This window comes from Zea mays, chromosome 5, assembly GCF_902167145.1.
Source record: "Zea mays cultivar B73 chromosome 5, Zm-B73-REFERENCE-NAM-5.0, whole genome shotgun sequence".
Classification (NCBI taxonomy): domain Eukaryota; kingdom Viridiplantae; phylum Streptophyta; class Magnoliopsida; order Poales; family Poaceae; genus Zea; species Zea mays.
Window position 1 is genome coordinate 181,344,070 of NC_050100.1, and position 8,183 is coordinate 181,352,252.

An 8,183-nucleotide genomic window follows, 5' to 3' on the forward strand; every position below is an offset into this window, starting at 1 on the left:
ATAATGCCATTAGCTCTTTCAACAAGTCCATTTGACTCTGGATGTCTCACCGATGCAAAATGAATCTTCGTGCCAATTTGTTCACAGAATTCTTTGAAAGCTTCAGCATCGAATTGTGTCCCGTTGTCCACAGTAATAGCCTTCGGCACTCCGAAGCGACAAACAATATTTTGCTAGAAAAATTTCTGGACAGTGACCGAAGTTATTGTGGCTAAAGGCTTCGCCTCAATCCACTTGGAAAAATACTCTACCGCCAGCACAACATATTTTAGATTTCCTTGTGCGGGTGGAAGTGGGCCTAGTAAATCGAGGCCCCACCATTGCAATGGCCAAGTGGGTTGTATTAATTGAGTGAGAGATGAAGGTTGCTTCTGATCTCTTGCACATTTTTGACAGCCTTCGCATTTTTGGACTAATTTTGCCGCATCCGAAGCTGCCTTTGGCCAATAAAATCCTTGTCGAAAAACTTTTCCCAATAAGGGCCTAGATCCAATGTGTGATCCACACAGACCTGCATGTATCTCTTTCATTAATTCCATACCTTCGGTTCTTGATAAACATTTGAGGAGTGGTGAACAAACTCCATGTTTATACAATTCCCCTTCTATTATCACATATGGTCTTGTTCTAGCCTCCATTCTTTTGTTATAAGCTTCATCACTTGAAAGACAATTGCCTTGAAGGAAAGATATTATTTCAGTTCTCCAGTCTTCGCTGTGTACTGGAGAAATAGTAAGCACTGCTCTCTCCATAAGCTCAACCGAAGGTGCTTTTATTGCTTCAAAAAATACTTTGGAGGGTAGGGGGAGCCGCTGAGCCGCTGATTTGGCTAGCAAATCTGCATGCTCATTTTCACCTCTTGGAATATTTTTGACGGAAAAACCTTCAAAGGAAGCTTCCAACCTTCGGACTGCATCCAGATACTTTTCAAGCTTCGGATCTCGTGCCTTGCTGCTCTTATCCACATGGCCAGCAATGACTTGAGAATCAGTCTTTAGGATGGCCCTTCTTATTCCCATTGCCCTTAGTTTCCGAAGCCCCAAAAGAAGTGCCTCGTACTCAGCAATATTATTTGTGCAACTGAAATCCAGTTTGACTGCAAAACATGTTTTGACTTTTGAAGGTGCCACTAGGACTGCAGCTGCTCCTGCACCTAAGGTTCCCCAAGAACCATCGCAAAACACCATCCAAGCTTCGATATCTTTGCTTGTCCCTTCTTCGTGAGCCCCTGGCGTCCAGTCATTTATGAAGTCTGCTAGCGCCTGAGATTGAATTGAAGATCTGTGCACGTAGTCGATGGTGAATTCATTGAGCTCCGCGACCCACTTTCCAACCCTCCCAGTGGCTTCTCTGTTCCTCATAATATCCTTCAGAGGTTGTGACGAGGGAACAATTATATGGTAAGCTTGAAAATAATGCCGAAGCTTCCTGGATGCCATTAACCCAGCATACAACACTTTCTCCAATTCTGTGTAATTTTTTTTGATAAGCTTAATATTTCGGAGACAAAATATACTGGGACTTGCTTTTTAGTTTGTCCTTCTAGCTTCTCCTGTACAAGCACTGCACTTACTACAGAGTGCGAAGCTGCCACATACAATAGCAGAGGAGCCCCTAGCGTGGGTGGAGTTAACGTTGTTAGATCTATCAGGTATTGCTTCAGCTCTTCGAAGGATTTCTGCTGAGCTGGTCCACATTGAAAGACTTCGGCTGACTTTAGCACTTCAAAGAATAGTAAATTTCTCTTTGCTGATCTAGATATGAATCGATTCAAAGATGCCAATCTTCCTGTCAGCCGTTGAGCCCCCTTCTTTGTGCTTGGCGGCTCCATCCGAAGAATAGCTTCGATTTTGTTTGGATTAGCTTCGATCCCCTTTGTTGAAACTAGACAATCAAGGAATTTTCCTTTCTTTACTCCGAAGACACATTTTTCTGGATTTAATTTAAGGCCAGCTTGCCTAAAATTAGCAAATGTTTCCTGTAGATCAGCAATGTGATTTTCCTGCTTCGTGCTCTTTACTATGATATCATCAACATATGCTAGTACATTTCTGCCTATCTGAGAAGGGAGGACTCTGGCTGTCATTCTACTGAAGCTTCCTCCAGCATTCTTGAGCCTCTCAGGCATCCGAAGATAACAATATGTACCACTGGGGGTTATGAAGCTGGTTTTTGGCTCATATTCCTTCTTCATCCAGATTTGATGGTAGCCTGAATAACAATCTAGTAGACTCATGAGCTCTGACGAAGCTGCTGCATCCACTAGAGAATCTATTCTTGGTAATGGGAACTCATCCTTTGGACAAGCCTTGTTGAGATCGGCAAAATCAATGCACATTCTCCATTTACCATTGGCCTTCTTCACCATAACAGTGTTAGCTAACCATTCCGGGTATTTTACTTCTCTGATGACTCCAGCACTAAGAAGTCTTTTCACTTCATTCCGAGCACCTTCGGCCTTGTCATCAGACATTTTCCGAAGCCTCTGTTTCCTGGGTTTGAAGGATGGATCGACATTGAGTGAATGTTCAATGACGTCCTGTTGACACCACAGAGATCGTTGGCTGACCATGCAAAAACATCTTTGTTGTTGAATAAAAACCTTAACAAGGTTTTCTCCTGCTCTTTAGATAGTTGAGATCCCAGGAATACCTTCTGCTCTGCTATGTCTTCACATAGAAGCATGGGCTTCGGCTGATCAGCCGAAGCAGCCTTCTCCCTTCTGTACTTATACTGTTCACAAGCTTCGACTCCATCTATATTATGGATTGCTTTTGAATCTGTCCAGTTTCCTTCAGCCTTTCTAGCAGCTTCCCGACTTCCGTGAATAGCAATAGGCCCTTGCTCCGAAGGTATCTTCATGCATAGATATGCTGGATGAAGAATTGCTTCAAAAGCATTGAGTGTCCCACGACCAATGATTGCATTGTAAGGATACTCCATGTCGACAATATCAAACACAACTTGCTCAGTCCTTGTATTGTTGACAAATCTGAAGGTCACTGGCATCGTGATCTTGCCAAGTGCTACAACCTGCCTTCCTCCGAAGCCACAAAGAGGGTGTGTAGCATCATGAATCTTGTCCTCTGGCTATTGCATCTGTCTGAAGGCCTTGGCAAATATAATATCCGCTGCACTTCATGTATCAACCAGAACATTATGGACCAGAAATCCTTTGATGACACAAGAAATGACCATATCATCATTGTGAGGGTAATCCTTGAGCTGAAGGTCCTCCTGGGAGAAGGTAATTGGGATGTGGGACCATTTTGACTTGATGAAGGGTCCCTGCACCCCAACATGGTGTACCCTTCTCTGAACCTCCTTCTTCTGTTTCTTGTTGGCTGGCTCTGAGCATGAACCGCCTGTTATTGGGAGCACCAGCTTCGTAGCCGAAGCAGCTTCAGCTTGGTTGTTGAACGAAGCCATCAGCTCAGGAAGTGGAAATGAGTTCACCGGAGGTGGGCGCCAATGTTGGGGATTTGTTCTCAAATGCTAAGAGTCAAGAATAAGGCAACACGAAGTATTAAATGTTAATGTCCTTCGTCCTTCGAAGCATTATTTCCCTTAGGATATAACGATCTTCGGACGAAGGTCATGAAGTACGTACCTTCATCATCACGGTTATAAGATAATGAAAGATGAAACATATAAAACATGAAAGATAGACACAAATAAGCATGTGATAACATCATTTATATATTATTATTATACAAACTTGGATATTCAAATACGATACTTAATTACATTTGTACCTTCGGCTTGACAGAAGGCAAAAATCCAAGTGTTGCGCGCGAGCGATTACAAGATAGCGTGAACAGTACGAGAGTACTATTCATCTATTTATAGGCACAGGGCACAGCCTGTGTGAAATTACATTTATGCCCTTCACAATCGATTACAATCATGACACAAACTATCAAGGGTTTATTGGTCATTTCATCTTTAGGTCGGTTCACTCCTTCGTCTTGAGACATGTCACTATGCCGAAGCTTTATAGGTGATAGCTTCGGCATTGCTTTTGAGAGGATCCGCTGAAGGTGTTTCTTTCTTCAGGATCTTCGGCTACGAAGCATACCCCCAACAAGTTGGGAGTCCCCTTCACGAAGAGCTGGCGGATCCCCAGGGATAGGGCGGCCGACAAGCCGAAGATCAATGCTTCGTACTCTGCCATATTGTTGGTGGCCTTGAACTCAAGGTGCACCATGTACTTCACTTGATCTATGTTGGGGTCGATGAGGACCACCCCAGCTCCACCAACTTGTTGACTAGCGGATCCGTCGAAGAAGAGTGTCCAGTGGGGCCCGGTGAAGACCGGACCCCTGGGCTCCATAGGTGTGGGGTCCGAATCAGGATTTGGACCCTCAGGAGCGCTCGGGGGAGGTGTCCACTCCACGATGAAGTCAGCCAGGACCTGGCTCTTGATAGCGTGGCGAGGCTGGAAGTCCAGCTGGAACTCAGCGAGCTCCGCTGCCCACTTGGCGATGTTGCCTATGGCGTTAGAGGATGGCCCTTAATGGAAAGGAGGTCACCACCACGACCCTGTGTGCGTGGAAATAGTGGCACAACTTCCTGGACGCAACAAGCACAACATAGAGAAGTTTGTGCGTCTCAAGGTACCTGGCTTTCGCTTCATGGAGGACCTCGCTGACGTAGTAGACCGGCCTCTGAACGGTCCGGACCTCTGTAGCCGGTCTCGAGCCCTCAAGTTCCTGGGCTTCTTGCGCCGTCCTTTCGACGACCAGCACCATGCTCACCGCTTCTGCAGCCGTCGCGATGTATAAATACAATGGCTCCCCAGGTTCTGGAGCTACCAGTATTGGTAGGGATACCAGGTGCTGCTTCAACTCTTGAAAGGCTTGTTCCGCCTCTTCGGTCCAAGAGAATGGACCGGACTTCCGCAACAGCTTGAAGAAGGGCAGCGCCCTCTTAGCCAGTCTCGAAATGAAGCGGCTAAGGGCGGCTAATGACCCCGTAAGCTTCTGGATGTCTTTGATGCGGGCCGGAGGCCTCATCGTCTTGATCTTCTCCGGGTTTGCTTCAATGCCCCGGTGCAAAACCAGGAACCCCAGCAACTTTCCTGCAGAGACACCAAAGAAGCACTTGTCCGGGTTCAGCTTCGTGCGTGTTGCCCACAGCTTGTCGAAGACCAGGGTTAAGTCTTCCACTAGGGTTGACCCTCTCTTAGTCTTGACCACGATGTCATCGACATATACCTCTACTCTGTCCCTGATCAGGTCCCCGAAAGTCTTACTCGTCGCCCGCACAAATGTTGGCAAGGTGTTCTTCAGACCGTAAGGCATTACGACATAGCAGTAAAGCCCATCCATTGTTACAAAAGTTGTATGCTTCCTATCTTCCCTAGACATCTGGATTTGGTGGAAACCAGAGTAAGCATCTAAGAAAGACAAGAGCTTGCACCTGGAGGTAGAATCCACGATTTGATCTATATGTGGAAGTGGATACGGGTCCTTGGGACAAGCCTTATTAAGGCTGGTGTAGTCGATGCACATCCGAAGCTTCCCATTCGCCTTGGGGACGATGACTGGGTTGGCCAGCCACACTGGGTGATGAACCTCTTCGATGAAGCCGACGTCTAGCAGCTTCCAGGCCTCCTTTCAGATGAAGTCCTGCCGCTCAACGGACTGTCTCTGAGGCTTCTGACTCACCGATCTGGCGTTAGGGTTGATCTTCAGATGGTGCTCGATCACCTCCTTAGGGATCCCAGGCATCTGCGATGGCTCCCATGCGAACACGTTGGCATTTGCCTGGAGGAAGGCGACGAGCGCGAGTTCCTATTTCTCCTCCAGATCACCCGCAATGCGAGTGGTCTAGGGGGAATCTGCGCAAAGCCGGATGGCCTTGACGAGGACGTCGTCCGCTCCGGATGGCTGCACCTTCGGCACCTTGGTAGGCACCTTGGTACCAGAGGTTGAGGGGTCCCTCTCTCCGTCGTCCGGGTGTGCAGCTTCTGCCGCCAGGGCGTGCAGCTTCACCACAGCCGCAAGCGCAGCGGTGCGGTCGCCCCGCACGGTGAGGACCCCGGCTGGAGACGGCATCTTGAGGACCAAATACCCGTAATGGGCAATGGCCATGAACCGGTACATGGCCGGTCTGCCAATGATGGCGTTGAAGAGGAGGTTAACCTCCACGACGTCGAATTGGACGTTCTTTGTGTGGAAGTTTTCCTTGGTCCCGAATGTTACCGGGAGTGTGATGATCCCCAGAGGATACACCGGTTGTGGGCCCACTCCGGAGAATGGACGAGAGGGCTCCAGTCGGGACCCCAGGATCTGCAGCTGCTTGAATGCAGCATGGCTGATGACGTTGAGCATGGCCCCACCGTCAATCAGCACATGGTGCAGCCGCATGTTAGCGATGACAGGGGCGGTGATGAACGGTAGTTTACCGGCCCCTGCCATGTTGTCGGGGCAGTCGGATGCCCCGAAGGCGATGGTGGTGCTCCTCCAACGCTGATGTGGAGCAGCTTTCGGGACCCCCGGGACCACCGAAAGGACCTCTCGGCGCAGGGACTTGATGTTCCTACGAGAGGTGAGCTCCCAGCTCCCGCCGTACATGACGTACAGCTTCTTGCGGCGGTCGTTGTCATCACCTAAGTCGGAGTCCTCAATGAAAACATCCTTCAGGACCCCCTCAGGTGACTGATACCCGAGGTCTCGTTCCCCCGCGGCCACATCACCGTCGTCGACCCTCTCCTTGCCAGGCCGGCGACGAGGTGGGGAGCCATCCTTGGAAGTCTGCTCGCGCCGCTCGCTGACGCGCTTCGCGAGCTTGATGATCTCGTGGCACTCCGCGGCGCTGTGGTGACTGTTGGGGTGCACAGGGCATGAGCCGTTGTTGCCTCCCTGTGGCCGTGAGCGCTTGTTGCGCTCGCTTCGGCCCCCAGTCGTGGCTACGACGACCGGAGCAGTAGACGACAACCTCTCGTGGCCATGATTCTTCTTCTTTTTGTCGTCCTGAGCGACGGCACCCGAGCCACCCGTCTGGTCAACTCCGGTTTGTGGTGTCGAGTGCCATGCACGGCCCTCAACAGCTCTGGCACACTTGTCTGCCAGAGCAAAGAGCGTGGTGACAGTTTCCACGTCATGTGTGGCCAACTTCTCCATCATCTTTTCATCACGTACTCCCTGGCGGAAAGCAGTGATGATGGAAGCATCAGAGATACGGGGTATAGTCCCTCGTACCTTGGTGAAGCGAGAGATGAAGGCCCGGAGAGTTTCCCCGGACTCTTGCCTCACTGCATGGAGGTGAGCTTCCACGCCATGCTGTTGATAAGCGCTATCGAAGTTCGCTGTGAACCGCACGCAGAGCTCTTCCCAGGAGTAGATCGATCCCGGGGTGAGGTTCATGAGCCAGGTCTGGGCTGGCCCAGACAAGGCTACATGGAAGTATGTTTCCATTACAGTAGTGTCTCCACCTGCTGCCGTAATAACGGTGACGTATACCTGCAAGAATTCCGACGGATTTGACATACCGTCGTACTTCTCCGGCAGGTGTGGCCGGAACTTGGATGGCCAAGTCACCGCGTGGAGATGATTCGCCAGCGCGGCGCAGCCCACGCCGGCCAATGGGACACCCGCCTGAATTCGAGCACCCCTTGGAGTTTGCGGCACAACCGCGGAGAAGTCTAGGTCGAGGTTGCGACCCTCGACGTTCTGCCGACGCTCACGCGCCCTCTCCAGAGAGACGCGGGCATCCTCGCCCACACGCCTGCGGTTGAGTTCTGCCCGCAGGTCATCAGGCCTCTCCAGAGAAACTGGAGCGTCCTCTCCCGCACGCCTGCGGTTGAGCTTCGCCCGCAGGTCCTTAGTCAGTGCGGCCCTCATCAAGGGTGAGCGCACCGACGTCGACTCCTCATGTTGGCGCCGGGATGACCGAGGCCTGGGCCTGGCTGAGCTAGAATGCGCCATGCCGAGCAGTCGGTCGACATCGTCACGCCACTGCTTCACGGCCCCCGGCGAGGCCGTGGAGCTAGGAGGGTGGCGCAGCAATTCCCTGGCTGCAGACAGCGCCCTAGGCGCAGCCCTTGACGCTCTGGACGTCTGCGTAGGAGTGTGCTGCCACGCAGAGTGCACAACAGCAGCTCCAGGCGCAGGGCGGTTGAAGGCACGTGGCGTGGAAGACGTAGCTTCTTCCTCCACCGGGAAATCCTCAGGAATGAA